The following is a 22,516-nucleotide window of genomic DNA, read 5'->3' as shown; positions in this document are numbered from 1 at the left end:
CAAGAAGAATCAAACCATTGTTGAACATACCACCTCCACCTAACAACTGTTTTCTTCGGAGTTGCATCAGTTGATGCACACCCCCGCCAAGTCCTTGCAGTGTGCAAACTTAGCTAGTGGGACTATCTTGGTCAACATATCTACAACATTATCGTCTGTGATAACCTTCACGACCTTGATAGTTCCCTCTTCAACAACATCTCGAATAAAATGAAATCTGACATCAATGTGTTTAGTGCGCTCATGAAATCTCTGATTTTTCATTAGATGAATAGCACTCTGACTATCACATCTAAGAGTTGATTCCAGCTGAACCAAACTTAATTCCGCTACTAAACCTTTCAGCCAGATAGCTTCCTTCACTGCCTCCGCTGCTGCCATATATTCTGCTTCTGTCGTAGACAAAGCGGCAATCGACTGCAGAGTCGACTTCCAACTAACGGCTCTGCCAACGAGGGTAAAGATGTATCCAGTTATGGACCTTCTTCTGTCAAGATCTCCTACATAGTCAGAATCTACATAACCAAGAATTGAAATACCTCCACCACTTTTTCGAAAGGTCAGACCAACACCAGAAGTTTCTTTGAGATGTCTCAATATCCACTTGACAGCTTCCCAATGCCTCTTTCCTAGGCTGGACATGTATCTACTTACCACACTTACAGATTGAGCAATATCTATACGTGTGCATACCATAGCATATATAATGCTACCAACTGTACTGGCATAAGGAATCTTTGACATATGCTCCACCTCATCTTCGGACTGAGGCATTTGTAACTCTGAAAGTTTAAAATGAGGAGCTAACAGTGTACTTATAGGCTTGCACGTATGCATATTGAATCTCTTGAGAACCCTTTCAATATACCTCTTCTGAGAAAGATGTACAACACCGTTTTCTCTTGAAATCTCCATACCAAGGATTTTCTTTGCAGCTCCTAAATCCTTCATGTCAAATTCCTTACTCAACAGTTTCTTCAAAGCATTTATCTTTGTAATGTTGTTAGCAGCAATAAGCAAATCATCAACATACAATAGTAAATAAATTATTGAGTTACCAAACATCTTCTTGTGATACACACAGCTATCAAATGCACTCCTTGAGAATTCATGTGTAGTCATGAATGCATCAAACCTCTTGTACCACTGTCTAGGGGATTGCTTCAAACCATACAAAGACTTCTTTAGTTGGCATACGTGATCTTCTTTTCCCTCAGTTAGGAAACCTTCAGGCTGATCCATATAGATTGTCTCTTCTAGATCACCGTGTAAGAAAGCAGTTTTGACATCAAGCTGTTGAAGCTCAAAGTCAAATTGGGCAACCAATGCTAGTAGCACGCGAATTGAGCTATGCTTCACGACTGGAGAGAAAATCTCATTGTAGTCAATTCCCTCCTTCTGACTGAATCCTTTTGCAACCAATCTCGCCTTGAACCTAGCATCTTCCACTTCAGGAATTCCCTCTTTCTTTCGGTACACCCACTTGCATCCAACTGTCCTCTTCCCCTTTTGTCTTTTCACTAAGACCCATGTCTGATTCTTGTGAAGAGACTCCATCTCTTCAGTCATGGCTAACCGCCATTGTACAACATCCTAGCAAGAAGTTGCTTCAATATATGAGGAGGGCTCCAGATCCTTAATCTCTTCTTGTGCAGCTACGAACGCATATGCAATCAAGTTTTCTTGATCTATAAGGCGTTCCGGTTCTTGTGTTTGCCTCTTCTCCCTCCCCTTTGCAATTGTGTATGGTTCATTGACAGCAAGTTCTTCAAGGTCTACATCTTCCGACTCATCTTTAACCTGAGTCTCTTGATCCTCTTCCTTGGCAAGCTCCACCGGAAGCTCCACCTGCTCGTCGTTCTTGTTTCCTGAAAACTTCACGGAAACTTTACGGGGATCAAGTATAGAGGATTCATCAAAGGTGACATCTCTACTAACTATAAATTTGAGTAAAGACAAACACCAAAGTTTGTACCCTTTTACTCCATCCACATACCCTACGAATATGTCCTTCTTAGCCCTTGGTTCAAGCTTTCCTTCATTAACGTGATAATAAGCTGGACACCCAAATACTCGTAAGTATGAATAGTTAGAGGGTTCACCTGACCATACCTCATTCGAAGTCTTAAAGTCAATTGCCGATGCTGGAGATCGATTGACAATATGAGCAGCAGTGTGAATTGCTTCAGCCCAAAATACTTTGGACATTTTGGCTTGTAGAAGCATACAACGTGCCTTTTCAAGAAGAGTTCTGTTCATTCTCTCGGCAACTCCATTTTGCTGTGGGGTATGCCTGACAGTCCTATGTCTTGAGATCCCATGAACCTTGCAGAATTCATTAAACTCTTCATTGCAAAACTCCAAGCCATTGTCTGTGCGAAGATACTTGATTTTTCGCTCCATTTGATTTTCAACCAAAATCTTCCACTCTTTAAATGCTTCAAAAGCATCACTTTTTGCCTTCAAAAAATGCACCCAAACCTTTCGTGAGAAATCATCAATAAAAGTGAGAAGATACCTCTTTTTGCCCTTCGATGGAAGTTTAGAGGGACCCCATAAATCTGAATGGATGTAGTCTAACACTCCTCTTGTCTTGTGTTTGCCAGTGCTGAAGCTGACCTTCTTTTGCTTCCCTAGAACGCAGTGCTCACAGAAGTCAAGTGTGCTGATCTTCTCACCTTCCAAAAGGTTACGATTGCTCAACATCTCCAGTCCACGTGCGCTCATATGACCTAGTCTCATGTGCCATAGTCTTGCCTTGTCATCATTAGATAACTGCACTGTAGATGCATTTGCAGAGCCAACAATGGTGCTTCCGGCCAATGTGTAAAGGCCGTTCTCCAGCTTGCCTTTCAGCATGACTAAAGAACCTTTAGTCACCTTTATAGTTCCTACTTCGCTCATGTACCTGTAGCCTTGTTCATCCAGAGTACTTAGGAAGATCAAATTCTTCTTCAGATCAGGAATATGACGGACTTGTGTAATAGTCCTCACGACTCCATCATGGCAGCGAACCCGAACTGAGCCAATGCCAACTATTGCACAAGTTGCATTATTTCCCATTACTATGATTCCTCCACTTTTCTCATAGCTGCTAAACCAGTCTTTTCGGAACGTCAGATGTAGAGTGCAAGCAGAGTCTAACACCCATTTGTTTCCATAATTACTATTATTGTTACATGATGTTGTTAGTACATAATCATTATCAAAATCATGTACCTGTTCAACTGTGGATGCACTCGCCTTTTCCTTGGACTTTGACATTGGGCAGTCTCGTTCAAAGTGCCCCTTCTTTCCACAACCCCAACACTCTGTATTCTTTTTGTTCACACGAGACTTTGATCTGTGCTTTGATTTGCTCTTTCCCTGTTGGCTAGTCCGGCCTCTCACAAAGAGCTCACTTGCCTGGCCATCTCTATCTCCTTCAATGTGCCTCCGCACATCACTAGAGTAAGTGCCTGTCGCACTTGCTCAAGCTTGATAGGATCCTTGCTATACATCATTGAATTCTCAATATCACGATATCCTGAAGTCAATGAAAATAGCAAAGCACATGCAAGCGTCTCCTCCTCCTTTTTAATTCCTGCAATCTGTAAGTCCATGACAAGTTTATTGAACGCATCTAAATGATCTTGTAACGAAGTACCTGACCCCATCTTAAATGTGTGAAGACGTCATTGTAACAACATCCTTGTTGTCACTGATCGGTCTTGGTATAGCCCTTCTAGCTTTTCCCATAACTGTTTGGCCGTCTCTTCGGTACCCGTACTCACTTCACAAAGCACGTTAGGTGCAAGGGATAGTTGGATTGCACTCAATGCATCCCCTTCAATCTTCTCCTTGTCGGGAGCTGATATATCCTTAAGATACTTTCCGTCAATAGCATGGATTGAACCTTCCCTCCGCAGTAACGCCATCATCTGGATCTTCTAGATATTGAAGTTGTTGCGTCCACTGAATCTATCAATTTCAAACTTCATGGAACTCATCTTTGCTTGTTCTTCCTCCTTGGATCGTTAAAGAATCATGTTGCTCTGATACCAATTGTTAGCGGAAACGTAAAAGAAAGAACATAAGATTTAACGTGGTTCGGATCAAAATAATCCTACGTCCACCAGAGAACAGTTGCCTTTTTAATATTAATAAAGGAAGGGGAGAGTTACCAATTACACTTAAGAGAATTTCTCTCTTAACTCTCTACTCACTACAATGTGTTGTATTATTTTTGGGATGGTTTCTACAAATGAAGGAGTGCATCTATTTATAGAGGTAAAGACCTCTTCTTGATGTCATTGGTGACATCAAACTACCTCCTCTTGATGTCATGGGTGACATAAACGGAGGAAGCTTCCTCCTAGCATTCACACCAACTCTTTCCACCAACTCTTCCAATTGGCATTCCATTGTTGACTAAATATAAACCAACACCTTCAGGAACATATAGAGCAGTAAAAAGGGCATAAGCAAGGAGATCACCGGAAAAATATAGATCCGGACGGACTCATGAAAAACAGTCCACAAACATAACGCAAAATCATATCTTCAGCCAGATCTTGAATATCTAAAGTCTATATTTAAAGTCGACCGGTTTTAATGGGGTCACCGACTTTGTAGATCTTACCGACGTTTGAAGGCCTACCTGTGAGAGTTCTGTCTCAACAGAATAGTGATGGGAGAAGGGGTGGTTCTGGCTGAAGGGAAGGTCGCTGCCTAACCGGTCATCACCTCCGTATGCGGCGATTGGTGGCGATACGGCGGTAGAAATGGAGGGAGAGAGAAGCCGGCAGCTGCTATGTCAAAATGAGAGAGGATATGGTAAAGAAGGTTTCTTTAAATGTATTTTTTTTTGCTAATTACACGTGTCAAATTTTTATTGCAAAATTACACGTGTCATTTTTTGATTGGTCCATTTGACATGTCATTGACAAGTGTAACTCGCGCATATCGTTTGTTGTACTCGAGTGTTTACTTTACCTACTTAAGAGCCACTTGAAATGTTAAGATGAAAAATGGCTCGGTTAAAGTATTCAGTTGATCGTTGAGGACAATTTAAAGGGTCCATTTATGTATTTCGCCAATTTTAAATTAACAAATTTCTTAATACAAATACAAAATTTAAACCTAAATTGTTGGATTTGGCCGAATCGGTAAACTACACTCGAGCTCTCCTACCTAAATCCCACTTGGTCCGGTTAAATGGAGCAGAACTAAAAGGATCAATACTTGGATCAATACTCCACCAATGTGTGCTTACCACACTTCATTATAAAAGATACATGTGTATTTATTTGAACACATGTTAAAATTTGATAATCATTCAGACATGTGAAGAAAAGAGACTCTGATGTCCCAATTAGAAGGTGTGAGAGGTTGCCCATGGCGAATCAGAGGAGGGTTAGAGGGAGGCCTAAGAAGAATTGGGGTGAGACGATTATGCAGGACATGGCTCTGCTCCAGTTTACCGAGGACATGACCATCGATAAAAAGGTGTGGGGGTCAGGAATTAGGGTAGTGGGTTGATAGATAGTCTAGAGTTTCGCCTTGTCCTACCAGTAGTAGTAGTAGTACTAGTCCGGTATTTTCCTATTCCTAGTCCTTTATTTTTATATGGTATGTCATTATTATCAGTAGGATTGGCACTATTCTTATAGTTTCGTATCCCTGGATCTCTGTTATTACTCATTGTATTATTTGCTTCCATTATCTTATTACTTTGTTGTTGCTATTGTTTCTCTAATGCTTCATTTTTACTGTTCTTGAGTCGATGGTCTTTCGGAAACATGCTCTCTACCTTCATAAAGTAGGGGTAAGGTATGCGTATACACTACCCTTCCCAGATCTCACTTGTGAGATTTTAATGGGTTTGTTGTTGTTGTTGTGGATAATCATTCGAAATTTATAAATGCTACTACTATAATATATTAGAATGTTTAAAATAAGAAATATTTTATAATTAATAATTTTGCATGTAAAGAATATTTTTTACGTATAAATATTAGTCGATTTATATGTAAAACGAAATAAATGAATGAAATTTTCTTTATTTTCATAAAACACTATCTTTTAGTAGTAATTAGTCATCTATAGATACCATTTGCTATATTACGGATTATAGATACCTTTTATGTGGTTATAAGATGTATTTGATGTATTTAAGCTATTGTATTCATGAATACAGTAGCAAAAATAGGCATGAATCAGGGAAGTCCAGCTAATCAGTTGTTGTATTCGAGTGTATTCGACTGTATTCATGGAGTGAAACATGGGATTACAGCTGGACAGATTATTGTATTCGACTGTATTCACGGCGTGAAATAGGGATTACACTGTTTTTAAAACGGAAATTGAATCAATTAACATAATAGACTCCTAATATAACTCACCAAACTCAATTATAACACACAAATTTTGTATTTTCAATTATAAAAAAGATTCTCAACTGAAAAATACCCCAAAAACATAGCAATCTTCAGAGAAATTATATAATACATCTGAATACATAAATTATATTAATTAAAAAAAACTTATGAATACATTCATGGCATATAGCGAGACAACGAATACAATGAAATACATAGAATACAACGGTATACATTGAAATACAATGAGAAAAAAAGAAGACAGTAAATATAGGAGGAAAAAATTCCTTCATAAAATCTGATGCTAGTATATCAACGAGGGCCATGTAGACTAAAATCCCTGAAGAAGCAGAATTAAGAATTCCTTCAACTATTAGAGAAATAGAGCTATGGGCATTATACACCCTCGATATTCCGATCCTAATCCCAATTCCTATTGGCGTTGTGAGAGAAAAAAGAACTGCTATGATTGCTATATGAGAGCAGGGAAGTTAGTTAACAAGGCAGCAATGGCGTTGATGTCCAATTCGTGCAAGATAGCATCACATTCATTGTGTTCCGCTATGTTACACCTGAACCCAAATCCCCGCCGTTCATTCGTGGACGATCCCCGCCAGCTCGAAGATATTTTCCAGAAAAAGCAGTTACTCCGATCCAAAATTCGTAAAGAGTTGAAGAATTCCGGTAAAAGGGGGAGTAGATCGGAAATTTAACTGCTTCCATTGTCTTATTACTTTGTTGTTGCTATTGTTTCTCTAGTGCTGCATTTTTACTGTTCTTGAGTCGAGGGTCTTTCGGAAACTTGCTCTCTACCGTCATAAGGTAGGGCTAAGGTATGCGTATACACTACCCTCCCCAGACTTCACTTGTGAGATTTCAATGGGTTTGTTGTTGTTGTTGTTGTTGTTGTTGTTGTGGATAATCATTCGAAATTTATAAATGCTACTACTATAATATATTAGAATGTTTTAAAATAAGAAATATTTTATAATTAATAATTTTGCCTGTAAAGAATATTCAGCCCAAAGTGAACTTGGGTTAAGATGAGAAGGGCTAAGATGGCTAAACAATGGGTCAATTTTCATAAAGCACTATCTTTTAGTAGTAATTAGTCATCTATAAATACCATTTGCTATATTACGGATTATAGATACCTTTTATGTGGTTATAAGATGTATTTGATGTATTTAAGCTATTGTATTCATGAATACAGTAGCGAAACTAGGCGTGAATCAGGGAAGTCCAGCTAATCAGTTGTTTTATTCGAGTGTATTCGACTGTATTCATGGAGTGAAACATGGGATTACAGCTGGACAAATTATTGTATTCGACTGTATTCACGGCGTGAAATAGGGATTACAATGTTTTTAAAACGGAAATTGAATCAATTAAAGTAATAGACTCCTAATATAACTCACCAAACTCAATTATAACACACAAATTTTGTATTTTCAATTATAAAAAAGATTCTCAACTGAAAATACCCCACAAACATAGCAATCTTCAGAGAAATTATATAATACATCTGAATACATAAATTATATTAATTAAAAAAAACTTATGAATACATTCATGGAATATAGCGAGACAACGAATACAATGAAATACATAGAATACAACGGTATACATTGAAATACAATGAGAAAAAAAGACAGTAAATATAGGAGGTAAAAATTCCTTCATAAAATCTGATGCTAGTATATCAACGAGGGCCATGTAGACTAAAATCCCTGAAGAAGCAGAATTTAGAATTCCTTCAACTATTAGAGAAATAGAGCTATGGGCATTATACACCCTCGATATTCCGATCCAAATCCCAATTCCTACTGGCATTGTGAGAGAAGAAAGAACTGTCATGATTGATGTATGAGAGCAGGGAAGTTAGTTAACAAGGCAGTAATGGCGCTGATGTCCAATTCGTGCAAGATAACATCAACTTCATTGTGTTCCGCTATGTTACACCCGAACCCAAATCCCCGCCGTTCATTCGTGGACGATCCCCGCCAGCTCGAAGCTATTTTCCAGAAAAAGCAGTTACTCCGATCCAAAATTCGTAAAGAGCTAAAGAATTCCGGTGGAAGGGGGAGTAGATCGGAATTTATAATGGGATGGGGGAAGAGAATGGGATGTATCAAAGTAGAGAGAGAAAAAAATAGTGTAACTGATAGCGTATTCAGTGGCTTAGGGCTAAGAGGTAACCAAAATTAAATATTTTGCTATAAATCTTAAAAGGTATCTATAGAATATAATGTTTTTAAATGGTATTTATTTAAAATAAATAAGGTGTTAACTTTTGCTACATGAGGTAAAAAATCCTTAAAACAACTGTACCGATCCAGCGATTTGGGCTTTTTCTATTTGGGTTGGACCAATAGACTAACAGATCCCACAGCTAGCGGGCCTAGCCCTCTTATTCATACATGGTAGTTATATGGTTTACGAAGAGGGATTTTACACAAATAACCGGATTCATGTTTGTTTTTTCTAGTTGGTATACGTAGATTATACATTGATTATATATAATTATAATATATATATATATATATATATATATATATATATATATATATATATATATATATATATATATGCCGACTATTTTTAATTTAAATGGTTGAGTGAGCGACTATTTAAATTAATTTATTACTAGAACACAGCTTAAGAGCAACGAAACGAAAAGAAACACTCGCTAACAGACCTTGCATGGTCAAGTGTTTAAAGACTAGCTAGAGTGCTTGTATTTTTAACAAAAAAATATTATTTGGGAGAGCTAAGGGTTAGACCAAATTTGAGGGGGGAAACGTGATTTTGAATAGTAGAAATAGTTTTTTCCTTTTTTTTTCTTCATAGAAATAGTTTCTACTCTGTATAAGGAGGAAATATAAATTTGTATCTTCTCCTTGGAAGCAAAAACAGAAACTTATTACTTAATATTTAGTGTTTAAAAAAATCTTTACCAAAAACTTATATTTATCAAACCATCCTCCTTAATTAACCCATCTACATCTCTCCCGTTGTCCTTTCTTGCCATAAGTTACACAACAATTATAAGTGAATTTTCATGTATTATTTCGTAATTTAACACTCAAAAATACTTTTTAAAAATATTTGCCAAACACAAGTTATTTCTGTTATACTGGCAAAAAAAAAAATTGTCATATGATTTTTAGTCAAATTTTCCGTGCATCCAAATGTACTTCTTTTGAAACTCCACGTTAAAAGAAGTCATTTTAAATAAGCAAAATTTTAGGGTTTGGAATAAACATCCTTTAATTTGTTTCTATGGATTTTATCTGTGGTGGTCTTCAATTACTTTTTGGTGCATTTCACCAAACATTTTGTTGCACTGTCAACAATAACAACAATAAATTCAGTGTAGTTCGACCACATAAAATTTGAGGAAGATAGTGTGTACGCAGATTTTATTCTTACCTTGTGAAGACAGTGAAGTTATTTTCGATAGGCTCACGACTTTTTGTTACACTATCATTTGTATATAGCTATAACTCTTGGATAAAACACCCTTTACTCCATTCTATAGATTATAGATGGAATATTTCTTGTGAACATAAACTGTTTCTTTTTTAATAGTCACCTAACTCTTAACTCTGGAGTCCTAGCTCATGTATTGTATACTCCTAAGCGTTGAGTGCAGTATTTACTCGGTGATCTGAGATAAAAGGTATAATTGATAGAAGATTTGAATTATTATCAACTAAAAAGAAAGAAAGAAAGTACCCTCTATAGCGACTAAAGGGAGAAGGTCCAAAATTATAGTTTGTTGGTATTATTGTGTTCAAAATCAGAAAATCAGAGAAGCAAACAGACGTTAGTTCAATAAATAAATCGTAAAATAATTCCGAACCCACTGAATTCACAGTGTGTTCTTAAGGAATTTAATCCCCTCATTGTTGCCCAAGGTTATGGATTAATTCCTCCCAGAATAGAACGGAATAACTATTCTGTGATAGCGGTACTACAAATCACAGAACTTCAGCGAACTCAACGAATAGAGCAAATCACACTTAACACTTATATTTATTTGGAAATAATGCAACAATGTAGAAAGAGGGGAGAAATTTTCTAAATTTATAGACAAAGGAAGGGTGAGATGGAGAGGTGCAATCCAAAAGGTGCCTCTTCTGTTTCCCATTCATACCCTTTAAAGAAAAAACACAACAATCCCCCACATGAATGGGGAATAGACATATGTGAAAACATACATGAAAATACTGTATGATTCGCAAGTAAGGATTAATCGCATCTGGATAAGTAGGTTTCCCTTTGAACTTTTCGTAGTGAACTCATGTCGCATATACTCGGTCAATCGACAGATTTGATATCCTTGAATCGTCAAGATTTGGTGTATATCTAGACAACTTTAAGTCACACAATCAATCCTTAACCATCTTTGGTTCTCACGGTTGTGTTCGTTTCAGCCATGAACACCGCCTGGTTTCATGAGTGCTTAGAGAATGGGCCTTTACTTTTATTCCCCTTAAAGCGGCTTACACTTCACACTCACATAGGTGATTTCTAAATGTGTAATCCTATAGACACACTATCTGGTCATATCCTGCAGACTTAGCAAATCATTAAAAAGCTTTACGCTTTATTGACTCATCAAAAAGCGTTAATGCTTTACCTTGATATCTGAACATTGTCTTCATCACGAGAATGTGTTGAGTTATTTGACAATGTTGAACCGTCATTCATAACTTTGTTTGATCTCTTTGAACCTAACTCTTGGAATCTCCAGTCTGTTAGGTAGAGTTAGCGCCATGATGTCTTGTCCTAGGCCTTAGCCCTATTCCTTTCGATGATCTTTCAACTGCCTCTCTATATAGGCCTTTTGTAAGTCGATTCGACACGTTATCTCTTGACTTTACGTAATTAATCGTGATAACACCACTAGAGAGTAGTTGTATAACGGTATTGTGTCTCCGTCAAATGTGACAAGATTTTTCGTTATACATAACGCTCTCTGCCTGCCTATTGCCGCTTGACTATCACGATGTATACATATAGATGCCAAAGGTTTGGGCCAAAATGGAATATCTTCCAAGAAATTCCGGAGCCATTCAGCTTCTTCACTGTCCTTGTCTGAGACTATAAACTCAGCCTCCACTATAGAGCACTCAATGCACATTTGTTTGGACGATTTTCAATACATCGCTCCTCCACCGACTGTTTAGAATGGGTTGAACCGGTGATCCAATTTGCATCGTTATACCCCTCTATTATCATGGGATACTTATTGTAGTGCAACGCATAATTTGGAGTATATTTCAAATACTTCAAAACTCGTTTCATTGTCATGAAAGTTCAATGCAAACTTTCTTATGTCGTAGACTAATACGTCTCGACTTTCGATTACATATCAGATTATTGACTACATTTAACGTAGTAATAGTATATTATAACAATAGCTGGGATGATTGGCATCAGTTGTAGCCATAACCTTTTAATATATAACACATTTATCAATCACTTCACCATTTTCAAGCATTTGTATGTTATTTATTCATACGCCTATATGATATGCAAATTATAGCACCTCCATTCATGAAACAAATCAAACTTGCAATGGATTTTGGTCATGTTCATCGGTTGGTTCACCTCATTATAGACAAACGTATTCATACATTCGTTCATGAACGTTCATGTTTATACATGTCATTACCCCAAAACCAACCCCGTCATGATGGCGCCTATCATGGAACTAGGTCAGCTGACACATTCCCAAAATAATTCGACATTTCATAATAAAGATGTTTTAGGCTATTATTTAATAAAACTTCATAGCGTAAGTCTAAATAACAAAGTGTGAAAAGAGACAAAAGCCCGACATCGGGTGTCACAAGTCACGAGCATCTACTAAGGACTTTTCGATAGCAACTAAGACTAATACAGTCAGGAAAACAAATAATAAAGTCTAAAGGAAGATAGGAGGGAGAAGAGCAAGGCTGCGATCGCCATGCAACTACCTTGCCAACTCCGAATATCCGCGACGGATGAAAGATCAGCGCTCGCTATCACTTCCAGCAACCCCTGGATCTACACACAAGGTGCAGGGAGTGATGTGAGTACGCCAACTCAGTAAGTAATAAAGGTAAATAAATACTGAGCAGTAGGAAACACATAAAATCTATGTCATGAAAATTCAGTAAGTACAACATGCTTCCAAATCAGTATATAAGTCAAATCATCTCGTTAAAAATCTAGTTTCGGTAAAAATCATTTGAAGATATTTTTCAATAGTTTCAACAGAGGCTCAATGTAATTTAGAGTAAAATTGATGAAAATTATAAAAACCTCCCCTCGGGCAAACAAAAATCATAAATCGCCCCTCGGGCATAACATCACTCAGAATTAGCCCCTCAGGCAAACCTCACAACAACTTGTAAACAGCCCCTCGGGCAACATCATATCACTCACTCAGGGTACTCGCGCTCATTGGGGGTGTACAGACTCCGGAGGGGCTCCTATAACGCAGGCACTATAACAAGCCACCTCATGGCGTAAATCAATCAGGCCCTCGGCCTCTCACAATCACAAATCAATAACAACATGCTGCGGCGCGCAACCCGATCCCATAATATCCTCATAACACAGGTCCTCGACCTCACTCAGTCAGAAACCTCTCAAGCCACTCGGGCTATCAGTAAAACAGAGTGCTAAACCCAAAATATCATTTTATGCATCAAAACAGAGTAAAATAGACTGAGTTATGAAATTAGTAAACACAACATGACTGAGTATAAATCTTAAATCAAAAACAGTGCGAGGATAATAAGGAAAGACCTCTAAGGTCCGAACAATTTTGACACAAGGCCCAAATATAGCGTTCAGCCCAATTTATAATAGTTCTTTCTAAAACACTGAAATATCATATAGTTTTAGTCAAATACGCAACTTAATAGCTTCTACGAGACAGACCAAGTCACAATCCCCAGCGGTGCGCGCCCACACGCCCGTCGCCTAGAATGTATGTCACCTCAAAGTAGTAAAATAATGTGAAATCCGGGATTTCATACCTCAGGACAAGATTTACAATCACTAATTACTTCAAACCGGTCAAATCCCTACTCTGCGATGCCCTTGCCTCTGGAATCGGCCTCCAAACGTCCCGAGTCTGACCAAAAGCAATACAATGCAATCAATATAGGTCAATGAACCAATTCCATGCGAAAATTATCAAATTATACTAAAATCCCGAAATTCATCCAAACCCGACCCCCGGACCCACATCTCGGAATCTGACAAAAATCACAAACTAGAAACTTCTTTCACTCACGAGTCTATACATACCAAAATCATTAAAATCTGTTGTCAAATGGTCCCTCAAATTAAACTCTCCAATTTCAAGCCCTAATCTCCTCAATTTCTTCCCTAATTCCTACAAATTTCATGATTAATCAACATGAAATCATCACATATACAAGTATTAGGGCTCAAGCCACTCACCTTGTTGAGAAACTCCTGAATTCCTCCTTAAAATCGCTCTTAAAAGCTCCAATGCCATCTAAAAATGGTGGAAAATGAACTAAAATTCGCGAAGTCCACCTTATATACATTCTGCCCAGAACTTCCGCATATGCTGCCCTTTTTCCGCACCTGCGCAACCGCTTCTGTGGTCCAATCAACTGCACCTGCGATTTTCACTTAAACGCCCAGGACCGCATCTACGCCCAAGGTACCGCACCTGCGGTCCCGCAAATGCATCCAACTCACCGCATCTGTGATTCTTCTCCTAGACCTCAAGCTCCGTATCTGCGGCTTTCCCACCGCATCTGCAACCTCGCACTTGCGGTCCCCAATCTGCAGGTGTGGAAACATCAGAAGCAGCAGCTTCAGCTGCACAATCTCAATTCCAACTCTTCCGTTAACAATCCGAATTCATCCCGAGGTCCTCGGGACCTTAACCAAAAATACCAACAAGTCACATATCACCATTCAAACTCATTCAAACCTTCGGAACACTCAAAACAACATCAAAACACCAAATCACTCTCGAATTCAAGCCTAAGAGCTTTCAAACTTCCTAATTCCGTAAACGATGCTGAAACCTATCAAACCTCATCCGAATGACCTGAAATTTTGCACACACATCAAAAAGGACACTATGGACCTACTCAAAATTCAAGAATTCCATTTCGACCCCGATATCAAGATTTTCACTGCCGACCGAAAAATGCCAAATTTTTAATTTCGCCAATTCAAGCTTAAATTTACCACGAACCTCTAAATTACATTTCGAACAAGCTCGTAAGTTCAAAATCACCTAACGAAGCTAACTGAACCATCATAATACACATCCAAGATATTTTACACATAAGTCAACGCCCGGTTAACTTTTCCAACTTAAGCTTCTAAATAAAAGACTAAGTGTCTCATTCCACTCCAAAATCACTCCGGACCCGAACCAACCAATACGATACGATGAAATATAGCTGAACAACACATAAGGAACCAGAAATGGGAGAAAAAGGTGTCATAATTCACGAAACGACCAGCCGGGTCGTTACAATACAAAACATATAAACACACTTTTCATGAAAAGTCACAGCCTTCCAGGTGAAACCCTTTCATAAAAGAGCTAAACATTATAAATGTTCAAGAAAGAACAAATCATTTCGGGAAAGGCACGTAAACAACTTTCGAATTTGTAGTTTCATCATTAGTCACCATTAAGACTGAACAAGTAATGAATTCACTAACTATCATATTGGGTTTGAAAAATTATATCATTTAGACATTACGTCTAACATTGGTTTTTGTCATGCATAAGCGAAAAGCCCCTACATTCCAAACATTTCATGTGCCTTTTTCTCTGTTCATTAATCTTTAAAACTATTCGATACTATTGTGTGATCAAATTTCATATGTCATTATTTGGGTGCTTGTTTTAGTCCAAAAAGAGACTTAACACGTTTCACACCTTCTTTTCTTTTTCAAGAACCACGAACCCTTCAAGTTGTTCCATATAAATTTCTTTCTCCAAATCTCCATTTAAGAAGGTTGTATTTACGTCCATATGATGGATTTCATGGCTATACACGGCGGCTAACACTATTAACACTCGAGTAAATGTAATCCTCATTACCGGAAAGTATGTATCAAAATAATCAAGACCTTCTCGTTGTCTAAATCATTGACAACTAATCTTACCTTATATTTTTTAATAGTACCATCAGCTTTCATTTTCCTTATGAAAATCCACTTAGAACGCAAAGGTTTATTTCCTGGAGGAAGGTCAACCAATTCCCAAGTATGATTACTTAGTATGGATTCTATCTCACTATTGACTGCCTCTTTCCAATATTGTACTTCCGAGGAAGACAATATTTTTTTAAATGTTTGAGGCTCATTTTCCAACAAGAATGTTAGAAAATCCGGTCCAAAGGAAGTAGTTATCCTTTGACGTTTACTGCGTCTTGGATTTTTCTAATTCAACGTACTTTCCTTTGCTTCTTCCCGAGTTCACTTAGATATTTCACTAGATGACTCACATTCCTTTTTATATGGATAAATATTCTCAAAGAATTCAATATTATCTTATTCGATTACCGTATTAATATAAATGTCGGAATTTTCTGATTTATGAATCAGAAAATGATATGCCTTACTATTTGTTGCATATCTTATGAAAACAGAATCAACAGTTTTAGATATGATTTTTGTCCTTTTGGGTTTAAGAATTTGAACTTTACCTAAATAACCCCCACACTTGGAAATATTTCAAGTTGGGTTTTCTTCCTTTCCATTTTTTCATATGGAATGGATTGTGTCTTGCTATGGAACGGATAGCTTCCCCCCACAAGTTTTGGGTAAACCAGAACTAGGCATTCATCGTCTCTTTTGATATTCTATTCTTTCGTTCCGCAATTCCATTAGATTGCAGTGACTAAAGGGCGATTGTTTGGTGAATAATTTCATATTCCAAGCATATTTCTTCAAAAGGAGATTCATATTCGATGCCCCTCTTACATTGTTGAGCCAACCACAAGACCTGTTGTTTGTGTCACGACAGAACCAGAATTAATAAATGGTGAAGTTTTTAATCTTCAAACCAATCTGACACATTCAGAATTAATAAACAGTGAAGTTTTTATTCTTCAAACCGAATAACATCTGATACAACTAGATCTAATAAATGGTGAAGTTTTTAATCTTCAAACCGAATAATATGTGAAACAATCAAATTTAATAAACGATGAAGTTTTTAATCTTCAAACTGAATAATAAATTGGAGTAAAAAATCACTAAGACTTTAATTTCCAAAACGAGTATAAAGTCACTTGGACTTTAATTTCTGACAAATAAGTAGAAAGTCACGAAGACTTTAATCTCAACGAACAAGTAAAATATCACGCAAATTTTGATCTCGAAGCAGGAGTAGAAAATCACGAAGATTTTATTCTCCATAACGGGTGTAGAAAATCACGAGAATTTTAATTCCCTTTCCAAATGATTTCCCAACTAAACTAATATAACACCTTAAATAGTTTGATATCTTTCTCTAATCAAGCACATATATGTTCATCTTTACATATATTATATTCATGATCTCAAGAATACTTTAAGTATTAATGTAAGTTTACATGAAAATATCCAAGGTTTTTCAAAGCCTTCCACCCAAACCGATGAATATTTTCTGCTTGATATCTGACAAGCCACACCAAATTGACCATACATATATCACTACTATTTCCTTCATCCCAGTATAGGAAACAATATCACTATATGAAAGACGAAACATGGTGGCGGGACTTCATGAAACTATTTGCAAATGGCGAGTCAGCGATAGCCATTTCAAATTTCAGCCACTTTCCTCAACGCTTTCCATACACATAGACACACAAGCATAGTTAGTATCGTTCTTCCTTCAGAGTTATAAGAAATGTGTATTTTTTCCCATGGCTAGGATGCATTAGATCATGCGTACTATTGGATGTCGTATATATCATAAGCAAAATTCTTCTTCCTTATGTTTACAAAATTTGGTATCACAATTATTCTGTTAGAATAATTAATTCATATGACAACTCAAGTCAAATGTGACTTGATTATTTCTTCAATTTTGATATCTTTTCCATGCACCATTTCACAATTAGATCCAAATGAGTGTTTAAACAAATTTATTTACGTTAAGAATTGTGAGCACGTGATTTTTGCCTCACAAGAACTACTCCAAAAGAAATCACAAATAATTGTTTTCTTTGTGTGTAATTGTTGAATTTTCGGGTCATTTCGTTTGTGCATGTTCATTTTTTCTAATTAAGGAAAAATACAAAAAAATGGTAATGCAGATGCATATGCATTTAGGAGTTAATATCGCATTAATCATGGGTTTTATAAAAATGAAAAAAATACAAACAAAAATACATACATTTAGGAGTTGATTATAATATTCGGCATAAATGGAAAATCACAAAATGTGCATAGGTGTTTCTTGTCATTGTGTTGATTTTATTATTTTAGGCATTAAATAATATGTGTGTAATTTTCTTTTATTGATTTTTAATTTTTGTTTAATTTTTGAAAAATAGAAAATAAGTTTTAAAGGTGAAAAATCGGACCTGGACTGAAATCCAGGCCCAAACAAAATTTACCCCCCCACAGCCCAATCCAAACACCCCAGGTCCGGTCCAACTCAGGAGTAAACCAAACGACGACGTTTGGTCATATTTCATCAAGGGCCGTTGGATTAAATCAATCCAACGGCTGATATTCCACACCCTTACCCGTAACCCCTACCCGATCCATTGCCCGGGCCGACCCATTCCCCAACTAAACCAAAACGACGCCGTTCCTGTAAGTGGATAGATCCTGGCCATCTATTCTGCCTGATCTAACGGCCTAGATCAATTCACCCCTCCCCTATATAAACCCCAAATCCATACCCCGGACCCTAACTAAGCACCCCCTCTCTCCTGTTCATCATCGTCTTCAGACGATACACCCAAAACCCTAGCCGCCCTAACTCCCCCTCGCCTGAAACCCAGCGGCAACGCCGCCGGCGGTCACCACCTTAACACCCCTGAACCCCCTGACCATCCTCTATCCGAATATGATAACCATTAAATTCGAATCTTCCTGGAGTTTCTCGAATCTTCATTTGAAGAATCGAGGTAAACTCAGATCCAAACCAACCAAGCCACAATTAACACCATCACACCCCCTGACCGGCCTCGTTATGGTTCTGTTGTTCGTTTGGCTCGAATCACCTCAGAGCTTCTCGAATCTTCATTTGAATATTCGAGCCAAACATGAACTCACCTAAATCTGTCTCAAATTCACACCCAATGACCCCTAGGCCTCCCTCACCCCTAAGTCATCTTTGGTTCCCTTCGAATCTGCCCAGATTTGGTCGAACCCTAAATCTGAGAAAAAGTGAAACCCTAAAATGCCAACTCGTGGAATCTGTCCAATTTAAGTGAGGGATTGAGGTCTAAGAGACTTTAATCGAGGTATTCTCAATTGAGAATACTTCGAATAAAGTATGTTCAGCCTCAAAAGGTCCGAATCCATAGCTGAGTTTTGTCTGTGTAAGATTGAAGATTCAGAGGTATTTTTCTACTTCTTTTTGTTTCCTACGTGTATATTGTTGCCTATTTTAGTAGTCTGTGTAATTTTCCTATTTGTTTATTTGATTCTGTCTCATACCCGTTCATGTGATCAAATAATGGCATTTGTCTCTGTTTGTTTACAATGTGTGTAATCGACTCGATTAAGTTCGTCGATTAGTTATATTATGAATTCCCGTTTCTGATAATGTTGATTGAAACAATCTGTTTATCTATTTATAAATTGTTTGTTGACAATTATTGTAGATAGTCAGTTGATTAGTATTTGTCAGTTAAATCATGTTTGTTTGTAAATCAATGAGTCCGTCAAATGGATGTTGTGTGTGTGTTGATTTTCTGGGCAGTTAGTTCAGGGCATTGTCAATATACTGACAATGCTCCTGCATTTGTTTGATCTTAGTTCGATTTTCAAAATCAGTTTAAATTGTTATGTTGTTCAGTGTGATGTTATTGTGATGTTGGGTTTAAATTCAATTTTTACAAGTGTTGATTAGATACAATTGTGTTAGAAGGTTGCATTCTCAGTTAAGATTCAGTCCAGAGCTTAAGAGAATTGGTTATAGCTGTTTAAATCAGAAAGCAGGTTGATAATTAAGTTTGAACAGATTATAAAATCTGTTTTTATCAGATTCTGATTTTTGTATTAAGGGTAGTAATAACAGTAGGATTTCAGGGGTATTTCTGGGATTGAAACAGTAGGAATAATATGTTAGTATTAGTGTGTTATAGTGGAATGTTGATGGCTATAATTTAATGGGATAATGGGAAACAAAGGGTAATGGGAGTGCTGAAAATCAGGAAAAAGTTTTACTTAATGGGATTTAAAGTAGAAAAGCAGATTTTGAATGGGATTTTCTGATTTTAAAAGAAAGAAGGGGTCCAGGCAACATGAGGGGAGGAAAACTTGTATAAAGAGGGGAGTTGGGACTGATTTTAGGGGGACACAAGGAAAAACCAAGAGAGAGGAATCTGAAAGAGAGATTGAGAAGAGAAGAAAAAACAGAACTAAGAAAAATAAAAGAGAAGAAAGAATCTGGAATAGAAAAATAGAAGAGAAAGAAAGAAAATCTGAAACATTGTTTCTTGAATCTGTTCGGGTTTTGTTTGTCGATATTGCTTGGTTTTAATCTGAAATTCTTCTTAAATTTCTGTTACTGTTCGTTTGGTTTCACGGGACTTGTTGTTTTGCTCAAATTTGCTGCATTATTGGTATATTCTGTTGGTTTTGTTGTTGCTGCTACTGCTGAACTTTACCTCTTTCACCCTTATTTCCAGGTACATATCTGTAGACTCATGTCATGAAAAGTTTCAATATTGTCAGTAAATGAAATCTGGAATTTCAAATATGTCTGTTGTTCATAGGCATTAGTTGAATTTAATTTTTATTAACTATTAGCTTGTGCTTGACATGATGACTATTAGTTAATCATTCCCTTTTGAAGTTCATATAAATGTTGTAATAATGTTATCTATTTCAAAATTTCATTAAGTATAGTTATGATTGAATTGTCAAGATAGGGAACATGGCATAAAGTTGGCCATTAATTAAGTCTTGTGACATTGTTAGTTAAGTAAGGAATAGTATGGAAATATCAAAAAACTATATTACTAACCTATTTTGTCAAATATCCGATTTAATTGTGGATTGAATGATGTTAGTTGTATTTTGTTCATATATGGCGTAATAATGGTTATGTTTATAATCAATAGTTGAAAGGTGCATTGATACAATCCGTTATGTTCACAATGTTGGAATATGGTGAATGGTGTAGATGTATATTTACGTTATATGTGGTATCATCTTATTAAGTCAACAGGTAGATTAGTTCTCTTTCTTAATAACAAATGGCCTAGTTATTTGAATGCGATCAACTCATTTCTTTAAAAATAATGTAAAAGATAACGTCAACAATTTTTACAACGTGTAAAGTTAGTGTTTGCCAATAGTTCGCATAGGTTGAGAATAAAAATTGGTTTGATTATGTATATCCCAAACTCAATCATAAGCAGAATTAACCAAAATAATCATGCCTATTGGATTAAGAACAAGTGATGTAGAATGAGATTAGGTATTTAAATTGTAACAATTTAAAGAATGTAAAAATAGCATTCGCTACAAATAGAATAATGAAAATTCTTCGGAAATATCACTTCCTTTCTTAAATTAATTCTTTTCCTAAGTTTTATATGCAATTCGCTTTTTGGGTAGGCAAATATTGTATTTACTATAAAAATGGTAGTATTAATCACACACTGTTTATTTTTTTTTTAAATTCGAATGGTTGAGGAATATAATTCACACGCGAAAAATATAATTTGCGGTCAACACTTAATAAATTATGAATTCTTTTCAAGGAATTTAGAGACATCTCAAATGGTGATTTCTCATGACTTTCACATAAAAAATGTATGGATGTAATAAATAATTTGTGGAAAATTTATACTACCATCAAGAATATTTTGTGTGATTAGGGATACGTTCGTGTGACCTGATTATATTTCTAAAGGCAATTCGGATTATGCGTTCGCGCAACTTTGAGCGAACATTTAATAAAAAAGGGGTTCTTCGGAGAATATCAAATCAATTTCATATAACCCGAGATGTGCTGTTCACTATTTAATCATACAAGAGTGACGAACGTTCTTAATTTTATTTTAAGCACAATTTCGAACATAAGTCTATTTTTATAATAAAAATAAACAAAAAAAATATAATATTGTCAATCTTATTGTGTACACGTATGCACAATTCTTCACGTTTATAAAAAATATATAACACGAATATACGTACGCGTGATTCGTTTCAAGAAAATCTTTAATTGTAGCGGTAACAAAATCATGTATTTAGCAAATCGAGATAATTAAGCCAAGTATAATAACGGTTAAGCGACCGTGCTAAAAACACGGAATTCGGGAATGCCTAACACCTTCTCCTGAATTAACAGAATTCCTTACTCAGATTTCTGGTTCGCAGAATAACAAACAGAGTCATGTTCTCCTCGATTCAGGGATTAAAACCGGTGACTTGGGACGCCTTAAAATTCCCAGGTGGCCACTCTGAAATAAACAAACAAATCCCGTTTCGACTATCCTTTAATTGGAGAAAATTCCTTCGCACCCTCGCCGGGGGCGGAAAGAGGAGGTGTGACAGCTCTGGCGACTATGCTGGGGACTACTGTGTTAACCCAGAATCACTGGTTCAAGGTTTAAGAATTCGAGCTTAAAATGACTGTTATAGTTGGCTTTATCTATTATCTGATTTTTACATGATATATGCCCAATGTGCTAAATGACACTTTTACCACTTTAATATTATCTGAATTGTGAATATAAAACTGCTACGAAACCCTCCTTCTTTCTGAGTCTTCTGAATTTATAGTGCACACGTGCGCGTGGCCCACCTTTCTGTTAAAGTCATACCAAATAAGACGAAGTTGGGACAAGTAACTAGGCCGGGTAGACTTTCGTGCTCCCGGTATATTGCCCCCACTTCGGCTCAAATTGTCCGTTTGGGTAAGCCAGGTCTAGAACAATTTGCCTCAGGTTTTTCTCTTAGAATAACTCAGC

Source organism: Nicotiana tabacum, chromosome 11, assembly GCF_000715075.1.
Source record: "Nicotiana tabacum cultivar K326 chromosome 11, ASM71507v2, whole genome shotgun sequence".
Classification (NCBI taxonomy): domain Eukaryota; kingdom Viridiplantae; phylum Streptophyta; class Magnoliopsida; order Solanales; family Solanaceae; genus Nicotiana; species Nicotiana tabacum.
The sequence above is the reverse complement of the archived record's forward strand: the minus strand, read 5'-3'. Positions refer to the sequence as shown.